We start from the raw sequence: 23,925 nt of genomic DNA, 5'->3' as shown, positions 1-23,925 counted from the left end.
TATTCCAGTGTTGGCACCCTTTCCAGTTACAGTGGTACCTCGCAAGACGAAAAACGCGCAAGACGAAAGAGTTTTCCGTTTTTTGAGTTGTTCCGCAAGACAAATTTCCCTATGGGCTTGCTTGGAAAGCGAAACGTCTTGCGAGTTCTTGCAAGCTTGTTTCTTTTTTCTTAAAGCCGCTAAGCCGCTAAGCTGTTAATAGCCGCTAAGCCATTAATAGCCGCTAAGCTGCTAATAGCCGCTAAGCCGCTAATAGCCGTGCTTCGCAAGACGAAAAAACCACAAGACGAAGAGACTCGCGGAACGGATTAATTTCGTCTTGCGAGGCACCACTGTAATATTTCTAACATGCACTATAAACTTTGTTCTTCACGACAATAACTCAGCAGTTCAGTAGAGCTACAGACGTTTACATCAACTGAAGAACAACCCTACTTAGAAATGTGTTTGATGTATTAGTTTATTGACTATATTTTATGGCTACAACTGCCCCCAACCCCAGCACACAGAAGCAGAAGGTTTTCCTCTGCTGATTATGGAGATTCCATGAAGTTGCTCAGATCCATCTTCAGGACCGACAGTGGGAGCCCTGCAGATCTATATTATTCATTCATTGGCATACAGCATCATTTTCCCACCAGGGGCCCTGGGACAAGTGCATGTGTGCTTCAGTGAAATGCCCAGCAGAAATAATTTTGATGTAATCATACTTAGCAATCATGCCAAATCTGATTCCCACTTTTTTCCCCATGCATCAGCAGCACAGAGGAGGGAAATGTCACAAATGAAAGAAGGCGCCAAAAATTATGAAAATCTAGGCATGTGCAAGATTTGTAAAAAGTTTTTTTAAAATGAGTCTTTAAAAGTTGTGGGTTCCTGATGCATTTAATCTACTTTGAAAATTGGACCAAATCATTTGGAATGCTTAAATTAGACCAGAAAAGCAGACGAGAATTTCAGAAGCATCGCTGTCAATAAGTACATTTTCCCCTGCAATGTTGCACGATGGCTGGTTTCTGGCCACATCCTCAAACTATAAAATGTGGGAAATTGCTAACACAAAATTGCAAGAGATACTGATATTGCACTGCCTATAATTGTTAAACTGCTTGTTACAAAGATTTAAGACCATATGGCATCATTTCACTTTTATTATAATAACCCATATTTAAACCACAAATGTGTTCCATTTGTTATATTGTCAGAGGATTAGCTTGACAGATAGGGAGGCCTGAATATAATTCTTGAATACTTGCCTCTGTCATTTTTCTTTAGTTAGGACAGTAAAACGCAACAACTTGCTCATCTTCCAGTTGTGTCTAGTAGAGTCAGTGGTACTGATTACAACCAATGTAAAAATGGACAAAAATACACTATGCCGTTATTTAAAGCATCAATAAAGGACATGCAAATACTGCCCCAGCTAATCATGACATTTTTGTGATCCCATCAGCTCTTGTAAAAAGCCCTTTCCTAATCAGATACTGGGATCCAGTAGACCTCTGTTTAGGATGCAATGCTATACCCGTCTTACCTGGGAGGAAGTCACTGGTACACTACTTACTTTGAATAGACATCCCTAGGATTTTCCTGTTAGCTATAATTGTGCTGTTGGTCAGGGTTTTCAAGGTAATGGATAATATCTAAGTGTGTGCTCACCTTTTGGGGCGGAGTGATGCTTCTGCAGGGATGAGCAAAGGGAAAGTCCTACTCTGCTTGCACAATGTTGGGTATTATTCAGTATCTTTTGACAATGACTCCAGAAGAATATTAAACATACAATATTTATTGTTCAGTTTTCCAAGTATACAGGGATGGTATCCAGAGTCTGCAATGATTCCCAGTGTTAATTCCTATGAAGTTTAATTAGACCCCCTGATACCTTACTCATGCATTTTGTTTCCCTTCAGTAAAAAGCTTATGAAGGTATGGTTTTTGGTGTCTGTGTGTGTGTGTGTGTGTGTGTGTGTGTGTGTGTGTGTTTAAAATGAATAGCTAACATCTGATTATCTTAACTGCAGCATCAACGTAAAGTAGCTAATTGTTCTTTTAGGTAAGGGTGTTTTTATCCTGTTGTGGACATTTACAACATGTGTTCATGCCATTTGATGCCTTGGATTTGAAGCATTTTATATGGAGCTCTAACTGACCAAAAAACAGAGAAATAAAGAGGTACCGGCAGATGTTTACTGGAAAAAAATCACAGTCCTGATACATTTTGAGAAAAAGCTATTCTTCGTAGGAATGGCTAGAAAAACACCCCAAAACTGTGTATCAAACAGCCACGTTAAAAATGTACAAGGGGTGAAAATGGACAAAACTCTCAGCACATAAATTAATGCTGCATTGCAGCATATGATGCATGCATTGTAGTCTGCTCGATGGCAAAGCATTCATAAAGACTTTGCGGAAGCCTATTATCGTGCCCCTTTTTGAAAAGAACAGTTATATCCCTTTAACCCATCCTCTTTCCACTGGATCTAGCATAGTAATTAGTTTGCAGCAAATAACACAAAACGACACTCACTTTAATGCAAGAATTCAAACATACGTGGCTTTTAACATGCAAGGCTTTTCGTATGTCATGCATGTACTTGTGCTCATATTTTTCTAGGAAAAAAACCCAAACCAGCTCTAGCAGAATTTAGGGGAATTGAAGCTGACCTAGTGCCCTATGAAGCCTAGCATGAAAAACAGCCCTCAAAAGCAAATATCATAGCTGCATTATATTAAAAAATGAAGTCACTTCAGAGATTTTGATTAAAAGGGATTGGATTGGGATGCTAACTGGCACCACTCTGGATTTCCCCCTTCTTTTGGGAAATACTTATAGCAGGCATAGCTTGGCAGGTTTCTGGATGAAACATCGGCTCTGGATCCATTCCAGTCCGGCTTCCGCGCTGGTCATGGGACCGAGACGGCTCTGGTCGCCCTAACAGATGATCTCCGCAAGCAGCTGGACCGAGGCGGGTCGGGGCTGCTGATTCTTCTAGACCTGTCAGCAGTCTTCGACATGGTCGATCACGAACTCCTGGACCACCGCCTTGCCGACGTGGGGATCCAGGGCACAGTCCTTCAATGGCTGCGCTCGTTTCTCTCTGGTCGGGGACAGAGGGTGGTGCTTGGGGGGGGAATTGTCATCACGCTGCTCCTTGGTGTGTGGAGTACCTCAGGGTGCAATACTCTCCCCGATGCTTTTTAACATCTTTATGCGCCCCCTCGCCCAGCTTGTCCGGAGTTTTGGGCTGGGTTGCCATCAGTATGCCGATGACACCCAACTCTATCTGTTGATGGATGGCCATCCTGACTCGGCCCCAGACACACTGACCAGATGTCTGGAAGCTGTGGTTGGATGGTTACGTGGGAGCCGGTTGAAGTTAAATCCTTCAAAGACAGAGGTCCTCTGGCTGGGACGGAACGATATGGGATTGAGGGGGCAACTCCCATCTCTTGCGGGGGTGCAATTAGTGCCAGCACCATCCGTTAAGAGTTTGGGTGTAATCTTCAATACCTCCCTCTCTATGGAGGCACAGATTACAGCTATAACAAAGACGGCATTTTTTCATCTCCGCCAAGCTAAGCAGTTGGCTCCTTATCTCTCTCGCCCCGACCTAGCCACTGTGATCCACGCGACGGTCACCTCCAGACTGGATTATTGTAACTCACTCTACGTGGGGCTGCCCTTGAGACTGACCCAGAAACTCCAGCGGATGCAGAATGCCGCAGCGAGACTCCTTATGGGGTCTTCGCTGCCAGATCACATTCATCCGGTACTATACCAGCTGCACTGGCTCCCGGTGGAGTACAGGATCAGGTTTAAGGTGCTGGTTTTAACCTTTAAAGCCCTATACGGTCTAGGACCCTCGTACCTACGGGACCGCCTCTCCTGGTATGTCCCACAGAGGAACCTACGGTCTGCAAATAAAAACATCCTGAAGGTCCCAGGCCACAGAGAGGTTAGGCTGGCCTCAACTAGAGCCAGGGCTTTCTCGGCTGCGGCTCCAATCTGGGGAAGGCTCTGTCACAAGAGACTAGGGCCCTGCGGGACCTGACATCTTTCCGCAGGGCCTGCAAGACAGAGCTGTTCCACCAGGCCTTTGGTCAGGGCGCAGCCTGACTCCCTCCTCTGGCAATCTGCACAGAATTTTGCTTAACGGTTGCCATCAATTTGATTTTAATTAATTTTTTATAATGAAATGTTTTTAGAAGGTTGGATTATTTGATTGTTGTTAGCCACCCTGAGCCCGGCTTTGGCTGGAGAGGGCGGGATATAAATAAAAATTATTATTATTATTATTATTATTATTATTATTATTATTATTATTAGCAAACTTGGCCCTCCAAGTGTTTTGGGACTACAGTTCCCATCATCACTGACCACTGGTCCTATTAGCTAGGGATGATGGGAGTTGTAGTCCCAAAACATCTGAAGGGCCCAATTTGCCTATGTCTGACTTATAGAATCATGGAAATGTAGAATTGGGAGGGACACTAAGAGTCATCTAGTCCAGCCCCTTGAGATGCTTGTTTCATTAATGTTATCCTACTACATTAGCTCATCTCTCAGTGACTCCAGTGTCACTGCAAATAAATCATCAATTTAACAGCATTGTGGGAGTTTATTGTAGAAAGATATATGGAGCATGATCTGGCAAAAATAGGCGGGAAATCATTATATTGGAGGAGAGACTACTGTGTTTTTTAAACAGCATGCAGCACTTCAGACAAGTTTGCTCTGGATTCTGGTAGGATGCAGTTTATTTACAAATAAATGAACAAAAGCATTTCTGTTACGCCATATCATAATGTATTAGGGTGGTGCACAACAATGGGACATAAAACACCTTTAAAAATAATACAAATTATATCAGTCAGCTGCAAAGACCTATTGACAAAAGAGAAGCCTGAGATGCATTTGGAAATGTATATGTTAGGGTACAATGCACACAAACACACAAAGAGATACAAAAATACATACAAAAATAATTTGACTTTCTGCAGAGTTTTTTAAAATTGCAGTTTGGTGTGGGAAATGAATGCAAAAAGGGGGGAAATGCAAAACTGATTTCAGAAATAGCCATGACTTAAATGTAGAAAAGTTAAATAGTAATGTGGGTTCAGGTCTGGTTATGGGACAGGATCAGCTTTTGTTGCCCTGATGACCTTTATCAAGAGAAGGACAGGGAGAGTGTGACCCTCTTATTCTTACTTGGTCTTCCATCTGCTTTTGATACCATTGACCATAGTATCCATCTGAGCTGAGTGAGTGGGATAGTTATTGGAGACACTGTTTTAAAGCGGTTCCAGTCCTGTCTCCAAAATCTGTTTCAGAGAAAAGCAGTGAGTGATCGTCTTTCCGCCCCTTTGCAGTTGTGCTGTGGTGTGCTGCTGGTTACCACCTTGTCCCCAAGTGTGAGACGCCTGTGAACTTTATAAAGCACTGCCCATCAAATTCAGTGCCTTGAACTTAGCAGCTAATTGGCAGCCAGTGCAATTATTTCCAAAGTAGGGTAGTGTGTTGGGAATATCCTTCCCTAATGAGCCGCTGAGCTGCCACTTTTCTGCACCAGCTGCATCTTCCAGTCCCACTTTGGGGGCTGCCCAATGGGGAACACATTGCAGTAACCCAGAGCATGGACAACAGGTTACTAGCACATGGACCAGAAATGGTCATAGCTGTCTCAGCAGTCGGAGCACGGACTCCTAACCGCCTGTGCCTCTAGAGACAAAAATGGATCTATGATCGCCTCCAGATTATGAACCTCCCTTTTTGGGAAGAGCGTGACCACATCCAAATCAGGCAATTGACCATTTCTGCCCTGATGCAGATGTTACAGAGAAGTAGAGCTAGGTATTACCAGCGTACTATACTGATGACACCTTAAATCTCTGAGTGGCCGCTTCCAATGGCTTCAACTGACCAAGCTATCTGAGAGTCTCACCCCTTATATCCCTGATTAACCACTGCACTGTGCAGGTGAGGGCTGTTATCATTCTGCACAAAGTAGGAGGTCCAATTGCTCCTTTCCTTTGGAATGCTCTCTCCTTGAATATAATAATAATAATAAAATTGTATTTATATCCTGCCCTCCCCAGCTGAAGCTGAGCTCAGAGTGGCTAACAACAGTAAAATGATACAACATTCTAAAATCATTTCATTATAAAATCAATTCAAATCAGATTAATGGCAAACTTTGGGCTAGAGTTCTGCGAGGATTGCCAAAGGAGGAGGTCAGGATGTGCCCTGGCAAAAGGCGTGGTGGAACAGCTCTGTCTTGCGGGCCCTGTGGAAAGATGTCAAGTCCCGCAAGGCCCTAGTCTCTTGTGACAGAGCGTTCCACCAGATCGGAGCCACAGCTGAAAAAACCCTGGCTCTGGTTGAGGCCAGCCTAACCTCTCTGTGGCCCGGGACCTCCAAAATGTTTTTGCTTGAAGACCGTAAGGTTCTCCGTGGGACATACCAGGAGAGGCGGTCCCGTAGGTACGAGGGTCCTAGGCCGTATAGGGCTTTAAAGGTTAAAACCAGACCTTAAACCTGATCCTGTACTCCACCGGGAGCCAGTGCAGCTGGTATAGCACCGGGTGAATGTGATCCCACAGCGAAGACCCCATATTAGATGGGTATCCTCTCTGTTGCCTTTTGGGCACCTGTTGGGAAATGGTCATCATTCAACAAGACTTTTAAGTTGACATGTTTCCCAGCCTGCTTCTGTATGGGAATAGGATTTATTTATTTTTAAAGATACTTTTCATATGTTTTTATTTCTTTACCACTTTTTGTAAAAAAATAAATAAGACTGCAGCCTTTGCAGCGTTCCTCGAATCTGAATGTGACTGCGCCCCCCCCCCCAAAATAGATAATAGTTCTTTCCCAGGCAAGCATTATCTTCTCTAAAACTAACCTGCGAGAATAAAGTAGTCGGGAGAGGCAAATTACCAGCTCTCTAAAGCTGTTAGAAGAGGTGATGAGAAAACATTGAAGCCTAGTCCTCCCTTGCTGTAAAGGTGGGAAAGTGAAGGTATCAAAAGGGCAGTGCTGTGGGAAAATCATAAGGCGGTACATGCCGCACAGATGAACAGCATTGTAGCAGAGGAGGTGGCTGTGGATGTGCTTGCGCATTGCTTACTGATATCTATTACATGCATTGTTATGCACACATTAGAGGTATACTGCAATGGACTACTGCAATGAGCTCTACATGGAGCTACCTTTGAAGGTGACCTGGAAACTACAACTAATCCAGAATGCGGCAGCTAGACTGGTGACTGGGGGCGGTCGCCGAGACCACATAACACCGGTCTTGAAAGACCTACATTGGCTCCCAGTACGTTTCGGAGCACAATTCTAAGACTTGGTGCTGACCTTTAATGCCCTAAACTGCCTCGGTTCAGTATACCTGAAGGAGCATCTCCATCCCCATTGTTCTGCCCGGATGCTGAGGTCCAGCACCGAGGGCCTTCTGGTGGTTCCCTCACTGCGAGAAGCAAAGCTACAGGGAACCAGGCAGAGGGCCTTCTCGGTAGTGGAACGCCCTCCCATCAGATGTCAAAGAGATAAACAACTACCTGACATTCAGAAGACATCTGAAGGCAGCCCTGTTCAGGGAAGTTTTTAATGTGTGACATTTTAGTGTATTTTTGGTCTTTGTTGGAAGCCGCCCAGAGTAGCTGGGGAAACCCAACCAGATGGACAGGGCACTAATAAATTATTATTATTATTATTATTATTATTATTATTATTATTATTATACACCCCAGGTTTCCTAAAGGAACCAGCACATGGACAGATGCATGTAACCATGTTTATAACTGCATTTTAAAAAAACACCCTACATTTAATACTTAAATGTAGAGCTTCGTGGTGGTACTGTGTTTCATAGAATTGTAGAATTGTAGAGTTGGAAGGGACCTTGCGGGTCATCTAGTCCAACCCCCTGCAGTGCAGGTTCCTGCCACATACTGCACGTGTATAATGTACACATTTTCTGTGTATAATTCTGCATATCATTTGGTTGGGCAAAGCCTGATCTGGGTTCAAAGCACCAAATTCCATGTTTGAAATGGATTCCTCCTCCGTATTTTAGGATTGTTAGAATGGGTGTGGATTAAGATGATGTGCTAATGTTGCACAGCCAGATAAACAGCAGCAGGAAAGAAAGAGAGCAATAATTTAAGGTAAGCAGCAGTCAAAGCCACAGGTCCATGTGGGCAACAAACTCTGTTGAGGCCCAACAAGGCATAAGGCATCATCAAACATCATGGGCAAAGAAAGATGAGCAGCCAGGCTGGAGAATCTAGAGCTGGAGGATGGGGGAATCAATATTTGCCTAAGATGTTGAATTTTCTATCAGTCTCACTTTTTAGGGGAGTCTTCCGTAGGTCAACGTCCGATTACTTCTACATTCCGCAAAGTTTTCTTAGACTTTGGACCAAATGACAGAGGACATTAAATGCATCTTTACATCTAATATGCAGGGGTTTTTTGAAAATTCAGATTGCATCACCTAAGGCAGGACTTAGAATTCATGGGATCAGAACAAAAGGGAAGGAGCAATTTAACCCTTTTATCATCTAGTAAAGTTTAGAGGGGAAATCCTGTTTACCTATTTGGTGTCAAAAAGCCTGCAATCCCACTTAACTGGAAGTAAACCCCCACTGAGCTAAATCAGAGTTACTTCTGAGCAGGCATGCATTGCAGTTATTTTAGTGCAGGTACATGGGATAAATTCCCGTAGTAATTTATTTGTGCTTTTTGTTGATGAACTGTGGCTGCACTTGCATTCAAGAATGAGTTCTGTCACACAAAATCCATGTGATGAACTACCTGGGATTTTTCTAGGCTTGCTCCTCTGATTTAATAAGTGAAGTAGACGCAGGAAAACTTTTTTTTTTTAAGTGGATCACTGCCAATCCTGTTTAAGACTGATATGTGTTATTTAAAATGAAAGCAAGTCCCCCTCTGTATCTTGCTGACTTCCAGAATGTTTCATGAGGCCTATTGCTCTAATGACAACAGTGGTTTTTCTGAGGGACTTTTTGCTTCTAGAAGAAGAAGAAGAAGAGTTTGGATTTGATATCCCGCCTTTCACTCCCCTTCAGGAGTCTCAAAGCGGCTAACATTCTCCTTTCCCTTTCTCCCCCACAACAAACACTCTGTGAGGTGAGTGGGGCTGAGAGACTTCACAGAAGTGTGACTGGCCCAAGGTCACCCAGCAGCTGCATGTGGAGGAGCGGAGACACGAACCCGGTTTCCCAGATTACGTGACTACCGCTCTTAACCACTACACCACACTGGCTAAAACAATTAGACCATAGCATTTAAGTCTTTAGCTCAGTGGTTCCTAATCTTTATGTGTCTGGTTACCTCTTTTTAACCTCAGTTTTTTATTTTTTTAGAAAATTGGTGTAATTTTAGGCTCCGTTAATTGAGAAACTACACAGTGACCAAAAAATCCCCAACACTATTATGACCTCAGTAATGCTTCTGAATGAATTCACTTTTTATTTGTCACAACAGCAAACACATACATTAACCAATGCAAATGCATGGATAATAATGCTATCAATGACATACTTTCCAACATTTCTCCATTGAAAACAAATAAGTCCTATTACAAAAAAATAACAATAATAATTTTATTATTTACACCCTGCACATCTGACTGGGTTACCGCTGCCACTCTAGGTGCCTTCCAGTATATATGAAAATGTAATAAAACATTTTTTAAAAAACCCTTCCCTATCCAGGGCTGCCTTCAGCAGTAACAACATCTCCCTGGAAGGAACACAAGGAGGGTTGGAAGGAAGTGATGGGGAAGGTGGAGGGGAGTCTGTGCAACTTGATTGCAGTCCCCCAAAGGGAAAGGAAATCATTTCACTGCAGCAAACTTTTCTGTGATACTTCCCTCCCTTCCCTCTCGCCCACATCTGCATATTTAGCTAGCAGCTAAAGGGAACCCTGACCATTAGGTCCAGTCACGGACGACTCTGGGGTTACGGCGTTCATCTCACTTTATTGACCAAGGGAGCTGGCGTACAGCTTCCAGGTCATGTGGCCAGCATGACTAAGCCACTTCTGGCGAACCAGAGGAGCGCATGGAAACGCCGTTTACATTCCCGCCAGAGTGGTACCTATTTATCTACTTACACTTTGATGTGCTTTCGAACTGGTAGGTGGGCAGGAGCAGGGACCGAGCAACGGGAGCTCACCTCGTTGCGGGGATTCGAACTGCCGACCTTCTGATCGGCAAGCCCTAGGCAAGAGAAGCCTTTTTAAGAGTGATGGAAGCTACTGCCACAATCACCACTTCCACCATTGCCAAGCTGTGACACATGGTCTCTTTGTGTGTGAAGACCCCTTGAGATGTCCATGGCACCTCTGGGATCCCCACCATTACTGCTCTTGTTCAGTATCTGATCTGGGATACTGGCATTTTGGGACTGTAGTCCAAACTTCCAGGAGTACTGCTTTTTTCATCTTTTTTCCCCAACCCTTTCCTTTTGGTTTATCTATGTACTGGCAAAAGTTTTAGTATTAAAACTAGTGTCAAGTGTTCCTGCTTCCACTCCAAAAATAAAAAAAGAATGCTGTGACGATGGCTTGTCACCGGTATAAAAGAATAGGAATTGTCTGCCACACAGTCTTATGCAACTGGAGTGGCAATCCTAAGCATCCTTATTAGGATGAAGGTTTAGCTGAGATCTCCAGAACTTTGCATCTCCTCAAACAGGTTTAGGATCTTGCCTTGGAAACAGTCAGTCACTGATATTTAACATTCTGTTTAGAACAATTCTCCCTGAAGCGTTAAGAAATACTTTTTAATAATCTTGAAGACATGAGAGTGACTTTTTTATTTTTAAAAAAACCCCTTCACATTAGACTGTTCACTTTTATTTCAGTCTCCATAGAAACTGTTCAGATGTTAAGTTATTTTTGCCTTTGGAATCTTTATATATTTCAGAATTTGGACATGTGTTCAGAGAAAGAAAGTCTGTGAAATCCCAATTAAATGATGTTGCCATATGTACAGCTGGCAGGATATGAGGATGGTTTGGACTGACAAAACTTCTCAAAAGGAAGAAATGTTTCCTTCCTTCCTCTTCCTCTTCCTCCCCCCCCCCCCCGCACTCCACCTCATGCAATGAAGCAAGGAAACGTCTTTTTCCCAATCTAACTTCTGGCTATTTGGGGACTACAACTCCCATCATCCCCACCTAGCAGGACCAGTGGTCCAGGATGATGGGAACTGTAGTTCAAAAACCACTAGATATCCAAGTTTGGGAAACACTAGACTATAAATAACCCTTGGGGTTCCTTTTAACTCTACAATTCTATGATTCTATGGTCTCTCTGAGTTTCTCATTTTCCCCAATATTAAATTTAGTCCTTCTCCACATTTACATATCCATTTGTGATTTTTTTTTTAAAGTCCTCATGAAAATTTGCCAGCATTTGCATGAACATTTCTCCCAAAGCACACTTTTATTGGTATGCCGTTTTACCTAATATACACTTTTTGCAAAGCAATTTCCCTTAATGCAATACATTTTGGTTAGTTATTTCCACGAATACAGTACACCGTACCCTAATATATGCACACTACCCAGATGGAGACGTGCACTGGAAAATTCAGAGAAGTGAAAATTTTGGAAGATGACTGTTTCAGTTCAAGCACCGTTTGGGAATCAGATTTTTCCTCAATCCCTACTTTGTCTCCCAGCTGGGGCAAAAAATAAATAAATGCTCCAATCCCAACCAAAAAACGCTACATCTAATACCAAATTTGTTTCATTTTTGTTTTTGGAGTTGAGAGATTAATTTATTCAAGAAAAATGCAAATCATTGTAAGTATGTCTACAGTTCTCCCAACTTTCACAACACTTTTCTACTATTAGAACCGTAACAAGTGAAGTCGTCACTTTGTCCTTACAAGAAGAAAAAAAGAGCAAGTTCGCTGTTCTAGTGTTATTTAACTGGAATGTGATTGAACAGTGCTCTTTTGTTGTATTTCTCTACACTTGCCAACCTTCGCAATAATGTCACTAATATAGATGAATGAGGCCCTTCTGGCTATGCTGCAACCTGAAGAAGCTTGCTTAGCAGGAATCAGACAGAGGGTCTTTTCAGGAATGGTGCCCTTTTTGAGGAACCATCTCCCCTCTGAACTAAGGAATCAATGCCGGTTTGCAGCTTGCCGAAAGCTTATTTCTAAAATGCTTCGCTGGCTGTTGTTTTTGTTAACTCTGCTGTTGACCTAACAGCAGCTGTTTTACTCTGAATTTTGTAATAGTGTGGTTCTTTTCTCCCTCCCCCCCCCCCTTTTGTGTACAGCACCTTGTTGTTGTGTGCAAAAGGCAAAACACATCAATATTTCAGTTTCTCGTGAAATGCTCCAGCAGCTCTGGATGGATACTCATTTTGTAAAGGACAAGATTACTTCAGAGCTACTGCCTCGAATAAAAGGTAAAGGTAAAGGGACCCCTGACCATTAGGTCCTGTCGTGACCGACTCTGGGGTTGAGCTCTCATCTCGCTCTATAGGCCGAGGGAGCCGGCGTTTGTCTGCAGACAGCTTCCGGGTCATGCGGCCAGCATGACTAAGCCACTTCTGGTGAACCAGAGCAGCACACGGAAACGCCGTTTACCTTCCCGCTGGAGCAGTACCTATTTATCTGCTTGCACTTTGACGTGCTTTCGAACTGCTAGGTTGGCAGGAATGGAGACTAGCTAACCCAGGTTAACATCCACGCCCATGCTATGTAAGGCTGAGGGCTGCATTTTCTAGCAGGTAACTTTCCAGTGGCCTCATGTCAGTAGTGGGTGAAGGAATGGATATGACGCTTATCTTTGTAATCTACAGTCCAGCCACACAAAGGTTGGAGGTTTCTACACATACAGCTCTCCACCTAACCAAACAAGAACATAATTACGGTTCAAAGACTCCTTCCAACCAGGCAAACGGACTGGAGGGGGATGTGTAGCAAGGTGTCAGGGAGCCAGCCAACAAGGCCTGCTCAGGGATACCAGGCCTAATGAGCTCAGCAACTCTTCTCCATAGGTCTTCCCCCAATGAAGCAATTGTGAAGGCTGAAGGTCCCTGCCTTCCCACAGCTACCTAACTCTCCTCCCCCACCTCTCCATGTCCTTCTCAAGCAATCTGAGACTCCGCCAAGGCGCCTATCACTGCTCCGCCCTCTTCATACCTCTTCTGGTCCTGGGAGATGAGCAGGGAGGGGAGCTTGTTGCGGTGGGAGGGGGAGACCCCCTGGCTTCTCCACCAGCCTGGCTCATCTCTGCCTCTTGACCCCACTCCCCTCTAGCCTCTGATTCTGGACTGCTCTCTGTTATACACTCTTCCTGCTCTCTAAACCCTGTTACCCCTTCAGCTTCTGACACCTCCTTGTCCCAGTCTTCTTCCTCTGACCAATCATCATCATCCCAGGCCCAGGCCCCAGGCTTTGAACCTTTGTCCCATGTTGGTTCTCCGGCTGGTGCCTCCCACCATTCTTCTGTTTAGCATGTTCTCCTTCATAGAGAGCACGTGTTGTGGTGGGGTCTGACAGGCTACCCCTCTGTTGCTGGGCGGGTTTGTATGGATGACCATCTGCAGTGATTGGGCGGTTGGGTTACTGGGCAAATTTTGGTGTTGCCATTTAGGGGGACGGACCAAAGGTTATAAAATCAAGTCACGCAGCACTGACTGGGCTCTTTTGCTGCGTGCATCGGATCACCCGCCCACCCTCCCTAATCTAGGGCTGTTGCATTTGGCATTGCTGTGCCTGTCATGGGGTCGTCTGCTTTTGGGGCAGGGGCCTGGTAGGCTGATTGGCTGGTGCCATTTGGTTTTTGCCTAATGTGTAGCAAATCGTCACAACTTGTAAGGTTGCGGTTAGGCATTGGTTAAAAAATTGGTTGGTGGAGGGGTAAGGATTGGCGGTGCCTGCCCCTCCAATGCTGCTGCAGAAAGGGAATTCCGTTAAAGGAATCCAGGGGCTTATGGCCATTCTTTCATCCGTACCCCTGAAGGGGGCTTATGGCCACGCAAGCCCCCGGGAACATGCGGAGGGCGGATGAGGGTCTGGGGCTCAGCTCCATTTTGTCCCCAATATTGTTTTCCCTTACTGGCTTTTGCTGGAATCCGGAGTCCGTTCTGTCCCTGGGTGTGGGGACAGATAGTCATAACCAATGCCTAAGCAACCACTCACATTTATGTATTTTAATAAAGTTGTGGCCAAAATTATGCCAAAAACCTTAAACAAAAATTATGTGTGAATTGTGAATTATTTAGGGGTGGCTTAGGGGACCTTGACATGCAACCAGCCAGCCCACAACATTGGCCAGCAAAGAGCATGGCCGGGGGGGGAGGGGACGTTTGGCCTAGGGAGAACCACAAGGGCCAGGTTCATAGGCTTGGAGCTGCATTTAACATCTGGACTTGAGATTCCCCCACCGCTGTCATAGGTGAAAACATACAGCATTTGCACTGGGCAGTTTTTGTACTACACAAAACACTAAAATAATTGGAATAAATAAGGGGAGGCAACCTTACTAGATTAAGCTGTTCTTTGAATCTGCCCCCCATTTTGGGGAACAAGAGGTGCATGACACCATCCCAGGCATAAAGATGACTCTGCTGAAGCAGAAAACAATCCCCTTTCTTGCTATTTCATATAGGTACTCTGGCAAGAGAAGAATCACGTATAACATCTTTATAGAAAGGGACTTTGCTGCTTCCCAGCTACCACATAAAAGAGCATCTAATTTCTCTTGACACATCAGCTTGCTGCTAACTAAAAACCAGCAACGTGTTTAGTCTGTGGGTAGTAAAAATCCATAGGGTTCTTTAACAGTACCTCTTCGAGGAAAGCCAGTTAAATGATGTTTAGTCATGGAGAACAACAGCATAAGAAAATAGCTTGGTTTTTTTTAAAAAGGGAGAAGTGAATGCTTCAGCAGGGTGTGCAGTACAGCCCAAGATAATGGCTTTGATTTAACATTATTCTCTCGCCAGGGATAAATCTGATAGGAAAAAGTCCATAGCTCTGCACTGGGAGCCACAATGCTTAGGATTATTTACAGTGTGGACCCTAAGTAGGTCTATGCAGAAGTAGGTCTTATTGACTCAATGGGATTTACTTCCAAAGAGATGGATCGCAGCCCAAGAGTGGAATCCAACGTCGCTCTAAGTCTCTCATTCTGTCAGCGCAATAATTTTTATTTGCACTTTCAGCACCCCGCTAAATCTGTTCTGATGGGTTCCCCCCAACAATCTGGAGCAGATTCGGCGAGGGAGCAAGGCACTCGCAGAGAAGTAGGAGGGAAAGTCCCATTGCACGAGTGGTTCTGTATCGCCCCAAACCACCCTTTTTGATGCTATTTCCTACTTTCCAGAAAAGAAGAAAATGCTTCTCATTTATTTATCAGGCACAAAACACAGTACACACTGTAAATACTTTTTTTTGGAGTGAAACTCATTAAGCGGTAGGCAATAGATTTTTAGCAAATGATGTGTTAAGACAGAAAATGGATGGCTTGTGAGTAGGATGTGCTTGCATTCCTTTTAGTCTTTGATTTGTAAGATGCCACTTAGTTCTGCTGGCCTAGGCCTTATAGGCAGGGCACTCTACCAAAGAAAACTGGTTACCAGTTAATTTATTAGTACTGTGACGGTACATGTGAGGCGTGCAATGGAAATACAGTGCAATTGTTATTTACACAGAGAGAAGTCGGATCATTGATGTCTTTTTCTCAAGCTCTTGCTTTGTACCAGGGATGGGAAACAGTTTCCTCCCTGCCTGAATCTTATTCAGGAGCTCAGTATATCAGTAACATCTGGCAGTGGGGTGGGCGGATAAAATTCCCTCCCCCTCCTGTATGATATCAAGGTGGTACACATGGCCATGGCTTGGAGAAAACAAACTCGAGGGCCAAATTGAGACCTATGCCAGGCCTATGGGATAGACGTTCCCCACCCCTGCTGTAAGACTATGTCCAAACCAGCTACTTTTCCAGTAATTAAAAAGATTGACAAGTGGAGCATACATTTACATGCATATTTATGTGCTCAGTTGGACTTGCTCCCTTGCAAATGAGTATACAGTCATACGTAAGGTTACAGACGCTTCAGGTTGCATTTTTTCAGGTTACGGATCCCCAAAACCCGGACGTGCCAGAATGGGTTACTTCTGGGTTTCGGCAGTCATGCATGCACAGAAGCGCTAAATCACACTTTGCACATGCGCAGAAGTGCTGAATGGCAACCTGTGCATGCACAGACAACACCATTGCCGGTTGTGAACACTGTGGGTTGCGAACGTGCATCCCGCACGGATCACGTTCGCCACCCGAGCGTCCACTGTATAGGATTGTAGCAATCTCTGAAGTTTCCCCCACAAACCCTGTCCAAAACAGGTGTTTTTGGACTAAACTACAGTCTATTTTTTAAAAAAATGGGTGTGAGCAGGGCTTTTTTTTCAGCCAGAACTCACCGAAACTGAGTTCCACAGCCTCTTTGGTGCATTCTGGCACCTCCTTGTAGCATACCAGCAGCTGTACAGCAGCATGGCACCCAGAACTATGTGTCAAGAGGCTTCGGGCTGCATGCCACTCATTTCCTCCTCACCCCCCACCACCAAAAAAAAGAAATTGTCCATCAGTTGTCCGTCAATTGTCCATTTGGGTTGTCCATCAAAAAGAAGTGGGAGTTCCTGGGTGTGGGAAACCGTAAGTGTTATATGTGATCCAGGTTGACACAAAGCTCGTATTTCCAAGTCAGCATGCAAGAAGTATCAAATAACATCAGGTGAATGAAAACCTTTATGTAGACAAGGATTGTTGTTGTTGTTTTAGGTGGACAGACGGGCAGGGTGGGGGTGGGGAGCTGCTGTCTCTTTAAGAAACGGCAGTGGCTCAGCTATGCCTGTAGCAAAGAGCTCCCTCACAGCTGTCGGTGATTAAATAGAGAATTCTAGCAGAGTAGAATTGCAGCAATATGCCTGAGCCAGCAGCTTGCTTGAGTGCTGACTGTTGGAGAAGGGAGACAGCATATAAATTGAAAAGGGAAGAGGGAAGGTTGAAGCCAACGTGTAGCTTTGGGAAGGAAAGAGGCTACTTTAGGATCTGTGACCCTGAGAGAATGTGCCTTTCCTGAAAAGAACCAGATGCATACTTTATACAGGGGGAAAGACCCAAATAACACAATAGCCCATTCAGATTTACAAGCTGGAAAGTGTTGTTCTGTAGACAGACACACGCACACACAGTGATATTCATTCATCTGTGAATTTATTTCGGCTCGCTTTCCCTGAGCACAATGTAGTCCACCTTCACCCTGTTTTCAGTATTGTCCCATAGTTAGCAGGTGGATGTAAGGGGATGTAAGCAATTTCTGTCCCATCCCATGTTCCTCACAGTCACGGTCAGATTTGTTTCCTTTCCACCACCGTTTGATTTCTGCTTCTACTGATGCTATTCATCCCTCTACCTGTGATGGCCTGAAAAGGTAAAGGGACCCTAACCGTTAGGTCCAGTCGTGGACGACTCTGGGGTTGCGGCACTCATCTCGCTTTATTGGCCGAGGGAGCCGGCGTACAGCTTCTGGGTCATGTGGCCAGCATGACTAAGCCGCTTCTGGCGAACCAGAGCAGCGCAAGGAAACGGCATTTACCTTCCTGCCAGGGCGGTACCTATTTATCTACTTGCACTTTGACGTGCTTTCGAACTGCTAGGTTGGCAGGAGCAGGGACCGAGCAATGGGAGCTCACCCTGTCACGGGGATTCGAACCGCCAACCTTCCGATCGGCAAGCCCTAGGCTCAGTGGTTTAGACCACAGCGCCATCCGCGTCCCACTGATGGCCTGAAACTCACCCAATTAATTATATAATTAATTTCATCCCCTTTCCAAGGATGGGAAACGTCAAAAACAGGGCAGAAAATCACTTCATTATTTATGTAGTGTTTCATGATGTTAAAAATAAATTAAAACGATTGCAAATATCACTCGTATCCACTTGTGTGATCTCTGTACCTGACTTATGATGGATGCGTGAATTATGGCAACTACCTCTCCCCATTTCCATTTTCCAATGGGATTCTCTAACATGTCTGGCGGGTAGGGAAGCAACCGGAAGGAGTCAAGCTGAAGGTTATTGTGTTTCAAAGAGAAAGGCAGGATCTCAGAAATGTGATCACACAGCCCTCTTGGAAACAAGCTTATGATAATAACTTAGCTAATAATAATGAACCTTGAAACAAGGGTAGATGTATGAGTGCAATTGCAAAGAACTGTAGAAAGCAAATGGAGGCAAGGAGACCCTCCCTGCTCTTTTGCCAGTGATTTCATAACTGGATATGCAGCAGGTGTACTTGGGAGCATTTTATTTTGACCCTTTAATATGTTTTTTTAAGAAATAACTGGTACGTTTTATATATACTGCTGTCCCCCTCTCCACTGCTATTCTGCACTGATAAATTCTTTTGTATTCTTTATTTATTTATCTAATTTCTTTTATACATACATACTGCCTTACACCCGACGATCATTTCACTGTATATAAAAAAAGACAAAAATACATAATAATAAATTTTATTTATACTAATTTTTTTTATTTCTACCCCGCCCTTCCCGGTTCAAAAACCAGGCTCAGGGCGGCTAACAACAAATTTAAAACACTTTATTGTAAAAGCAGCATAAAATGCAGTATAAAAACATGAATAACAATAAAATTCAAAGTTCAGAAATCAATTTAGGGGAAATCCATCTAATAAGCATTAGATAATCACCAGGGCTAGGTGGCTGAATTAGTCCTACTTGGGCCAGCGAGGAGGCCAGGGGAGAATTAGTTGTGGGGTCTCAGAGTGGGTAATCTTCATAAAAGGGGAGGGGGAGGGAAGAGAAGGGAAATAAAAGATCAGGCTGAAATCAAATTAAAGGCCAGGCGGAATAGCTCTGTCTTACAGGCCCGGCGGAAAGAGGTTAAATCCTAAAGCATAATAACAAACAAAGCAGTAACAATGTTTTACATTATGACAACCTAAAATATGAAAAGGAGTGCCTGTAAAACAAATGGTCTGGGCTATCTAGTTCAATATTCTGCTTTGTTGTTGTCGTTTAGTCGTTTAGTCGTGTCCGACTCTTCGTGACCCCCTGGACCAGAGCACGCCAGGCACTCCTGTTTCCACTGCCCTCCACAGTATGGTCAAACTCATGCTGGTAGCTTCGAGAACACTGTCCAACCATCTCGTCCTCTGTCGTCCCCTTCTCCTTGTGCCCTCCATCTTTCCCAGCATCAGGGTCTTTTCCAGGGAGTCTTCTCTTCTCGTGAGGTGGCCAAAGTATTGGAGCCTCAGCTTCAGCATCTGTCCTTCCAGTGAGCACTCAGGGCTGATTTCTTAAGGATGGAGAGGTTTGATATTCTTGCAGTCCATGGGACTCTCAAGAGTCGCCTCCAGCACCATAATTCAAAAGCATCAATTCTTCAGCTCTCACTTCCATACATCACTACTGGGAAAACCATAGCTTTCACTATACAGACCTTTGCTGGCAAGGTGATGTCTCTGCTTTTTAAGATGCTGTCTAGAAGAAGAAGAAGAAGAGTTTGGATTTGATATCCCGCCTTTCACTCCCCTTCAGGAGTCTCAAAGCGGCTAACATTCTCCTTTCCCTTCCTCCCCCACAACAAACACTCTGTGAGATGAGTGGGGCTGAGAGACTTCAGAGAAGTGTGACTGGCCCAAGGTCACCCAGCAGCTGCATGTGGAGGAGCGGAGACACGAACCCGGTTTCCCAGATTACGTGACTACCGCTCTTAACCACTACACCACACTGGCTCTCTCAAGGTCTAGGTTTGTCATTGCTTTTCTCCCAGGAAGCAGGCGTCTTTTAATTACGTGGCTGCTGTCATCATCTGCAGTGATCATGGAGCCCAAGAAAGTAAAAAGCACAGGGCACAATATAGGGGGGAACCCTTTCCACTGGGTGGGCAGGTGGTGGATGAGGTAGAGCTGCCCCGCTGCTCATCTCCACTGATATCTGCCTGCAGAATCACTCCAACATCATTCTGTCAGTGCAGAGTTCTGCTTCTGTTGCCATTTAGGCAAGTGGAAATGCTTGCCAGTGGTACCCCATCAATGGAAGCCAGCAGAGTGTCCCCAGTTGGTGCATCCCATCGGCAGAGAGAGGCTGAGCTTGCCCACAATATGTTGCGTCCCAAGTTGCCTCCACTGCTGTCACTTGGGCCTTTCACCCTGACTGCCATGCACAGAGAGGCTGCAAGCGCACCAGGGGACCCTTTTGCTCCATTAAGGCTCACCTGGCTGAAGGTGAGCTTAGAGCTGCAGCCTTCGTTCTAATTGTGGATGTTTCCACTATATTTGCTTCCTCTCTGCCTGGCAGATCTGCTGAGTGCAGCGCATTTTAAAAAAACATTGATGTCTTTGTTCAGTGGGATTTCTCTGAAGCCACTTTCCTGCGACTGAATCCTGTGTCATCAGAAACGCGCCGCTCTGCTTTTCACCTGTCAGTTTGTGGCGAAAAGCTTTTGTTCGCTCTGTAGCCCTTCACTTTGGTAGAAGAGACGGAACTGCAGCAATGATAGTAGTTAAGGTACCATTTCCTTGCCTTCTGGGGCCCTTAAGAACCATTGTGCTGTGAACTGTGAAACTGACCATCTCTGCCTCAGAGACCTTGTTATACGGCTAAATGAGGCAGTTAGGGGGGCCATGTATCCTACTATACAAGTGGCAGCTCTCTGTTTTGAAGGGCTGTTGGAGGGCAGTCCTCTCCTCTGTTTGAAGGTGCCCTCTAATTGAAGGGCTGCCTGGTCAAGAAAAAGAAAAAGGGGGATTGGGAGGGGCCTTGTGGTTGTTCATCCACAATGAACACCTGGACAGGAGACTGTGCAAGTATCCAGGCTGCCTAGTCAGCTTCCCCCACTCTGGAGATACTTGGTGTATTTTCATTTAAATATTTGTAATTATTCCTAAATTTGTACCCACACCTAGAAATGTTTCTGTACTGTGGCTAGCAAGGCTCTTCCTGTCCAAACGCAGTTGCAGCTGCCCAACCAAAAATTAGGTAAAGGTAAAGGTACCCCTGCCCGTACGGGCCAGTCTTGCCAGACTCTGGGGTTGTGCGCTCATTTCACTCTATAGGCCAGGAGCCAGCGCTGTCCGCAGACACTTCCGGGTCACGTGGCCAGCGTGACAAGCTGCATCTGGCGAGCCAGCGCAGCACACGGAACGCCGTTTACCTTCCCGCTGGTAAGCGGTCCCTATTTATCTACTTGCACCCGGGGGTGCTTTCGAACTGCTAGGTTGGCAGGCGCTGGGACCGAACGACGGGAGCACACCCCGCCGCGGGGATTCGAACTGCCGACCATGCCATCGGCAAGTCCTAGGCGCTGAGGCTTTTACCTACAGTGCCTAAACCCTGATGCTACTCAAATGTAAATTTTGTGGCGTTTAACTGAAAAGAGGACTAAGTGGACTAAGAGAATGACTGTTTGAATAATCTGCAAATAATACTGAGTAATCTATTAATTTGGTCAGAGATTTGGTGCCTGGCTATAAACTTGATTTGGTCTATGCCATGTGGGGTATTATTTTGCTGTTTTGCTGCATATAAGTTGGAATGGATAAGTCTATTTCCAGTCAGTAGGATTTTGACTCATTTGTAAATCTGTTCCATCCCATTTCCCCATTAATCTCTCTCTCTCTCTGTGTGTGTGTGTGTGTGTGTGAGAGAGAGAGAGAGAGAGAGAGAGACAGACATACCATATATATATATATATATATATATATATATATATATATATATATATATGCAGGTTTTGGTGTCTTCGGGTGTCTTCCCGTGTAAGAGTTGGGGTGTCTAGGCGACGTTTCGACGAGGTCTCACTCGTCATCTTCAGGCTGGTGCTTTCGGCTTCTTGTTACTGGAACAGAGCAGGATCTCAGTGTTTGAGTTCCTATAAATACTGTTGAGGGGGTGTGGTGTATAGCCTCCAACGTTCTGGGCAGAGAGGGAGTTCCCAGGTTAGTGTGCCTTTTCTTCTTTTGTTCCTTAATTACTTGAGGGATATCTTGAGTGATTTCTTGAGTGATATTCTGAGTACCACTTAGGTGGGTCATTAAGTGTGGATTAGTTGCTAAAGCTTTCGTGTCTTGACCTCTTGAGCTTGTGAAGAGTTTTTCTGAGAAGATGGCTGTACTGCACTTAGTTGTGCTCTGGCTTGGCTTCGTGTATAGGGGCGAGCTGTGGTTTTGTGCCCTGTGCCAGCCAGATCTGTGTAGGGATTGCAGGGGGGTGCAGCATCCGGAGGTGCCACTATGGTTTGGCTACTGGATGGTGTCTGTAATTTATCTGTGGAGAGGGTCTGGGTTTGGGTCTGGTGTGGTTGATTGGTGATGGCGTTCTGTGTGCCTCTGGTTCTGGTGTCGGTTTTTGTGGGGAGGGCTAATTTCCAGATGTCTGGCAGGCGGGACGTGTCGTCACGCTTGTTCATGTTGTGAGGGTGTTTCTCTATCTTGATGGCTTCCATGATTATTCTCTTGTGGTGATGTTCCATGTTAAAGAGCAATTTGGAATCTGCAAAATTAATTTCGTGTCCTGTTTCTTTCATGTGTTGGAAAAGAGAGGAAGTTTTTTCTTCTTTTTTGACGGCATTCTTGTGTTCTGCGATACGTGCATTTATTCGTCTGTTTGTTTGTCCAATGTACGTGGCTGGGCAGACTTTGCAGGGTATTTCATAGACCCCTTGGTTTTCCAACTGGATTTTATCTTTGGGGTTTCTGAGGATATTGGCTATTTTTTGGTTGGTGCAAAAGGCTGTTTTGATATTGTGTTTATGGAGGATTTTGCTAATTTTATCTGTAGTGCCCTTGATATACGGAAGGAGGGCCATGCCATTGTTTTCTTCTGTGTCTTGGTTTTTGGGGGGTGTTTCTTTTTGGATTAGCTTCGTAACCCTGTTTTGCTGGTATCCATTGGCGATTAACACATTTGAGAGATTCTGTAACTCAGTTGTCAAGTGGTCTTTGTCAGCCAGGCGTTTGGTTCTGGAGATGAGAGTCTTGGCTACGGAGTTTATTTGTGCAGGGTGGTGGTGTGATTGTGCATGTAAGTAGCGGTTGGTGTGTGTTTTTTTCCGGTAGATAGTGTGTCCTAGGGAGCCATCAGGTTTTTTGTAGATTAGGACGTCAAGGAAGGGAAGTTGGTTGTTGGCTTCTATTTCCATAGTGAATTGTATTTTGGGGTGTAGGCTGTTGAGATGTGTGAGGAAGCTATCTAGTTTTTCTTTCCCGTGTGGCCAAATTACAAAGGTGTCGTCAACATATCTGAGCCAAAGTTTGGGTTTGTGTTCTGACTTGTCTAAAGCATTGGTTTCGAAGTGTTCCATGTACAAATTTGCGATGACCGGTGAGAGGGGTGATCCCATAGGTGCTCCTTCTATCTGTTTGTATCTTTGTCCATTGTGGATGAAGTACGTGTTGGTTAGGCAGTGGTTGGTCAGGTCCAGGATGTATTCGGGGGGATTGTATTTGTTTTGAATGGCTGTCAAGGCTTCATTAATGGGCACTTGTGTGAAGAGAGATACAACATCGAAGCTCACAAGTAGGTCATCGGGATGTAGGTTTTGCTTCTTTATTGTTTCTATGAACTGGAAGGAGTTAGTAACGTGTGAAGCGATGGATTCTGCATAGGGCTGAAGTTGCTTAGCGAGAAATTTAGCGAGATTTTGTAGAGGTGAGCCTATGGAGCTGACTATTGGTCTGAGTGGTGTTCCTTCTTTGTGTATCTTGGGGAGACCGTAGAGTTTGGGGCATCTGGATGATTTTTCTCTGGGGATGATTCTTAGCTGGATTTCTTCACTGATAGGAGAGGCTTTTATTTTGGATTTGGTGGTTTTTTTCCAGATAGGTGGTGG

At 44.8% G+C, this 23,925-nt stretch overlaps 1 protein-coding gene and 1 long non-coding RNA gene across 13 annotated transcripts in view; one reads left to right on the top strand and one right to left on the bottom strand.

Annotated features, from left to right (window-relative positions):
- LOC310703501 overlaps positions 1–23,925 on the bottom strand; it is a 419,307-nt gene that overhangs the window by 60,414 nt on the left and 334,968 nt on the right. The window lies entirely within an intron of this gene.
- DLGAP2 (DLG associated protein 2) overlaps positions 1–23,925 on the top strand; it is a 399,875-nt gene that overhangs the window by 241,329 nt on the left and 134,621 nt on the right. The gene's annotated exons all lie outside the window — the stretch shown is intronic.

Source organism: Podarcis liolepis (assembly GCF_965112155.1).
Source record: "Podarcis liolepis genome assembly, chromosome: 3".
Lineage (NCBI taxonomy): Eukaryota > Metazoa > Chordata > Lepidosauria > Squamata > Lacertidae > Podarcis > Podarcis liolepis.
The sequence above is the reverse complement of the archived record's forward strand: the minus strand, read 5'-3'. Positions and strand labels throughout refer to the sequence as shown.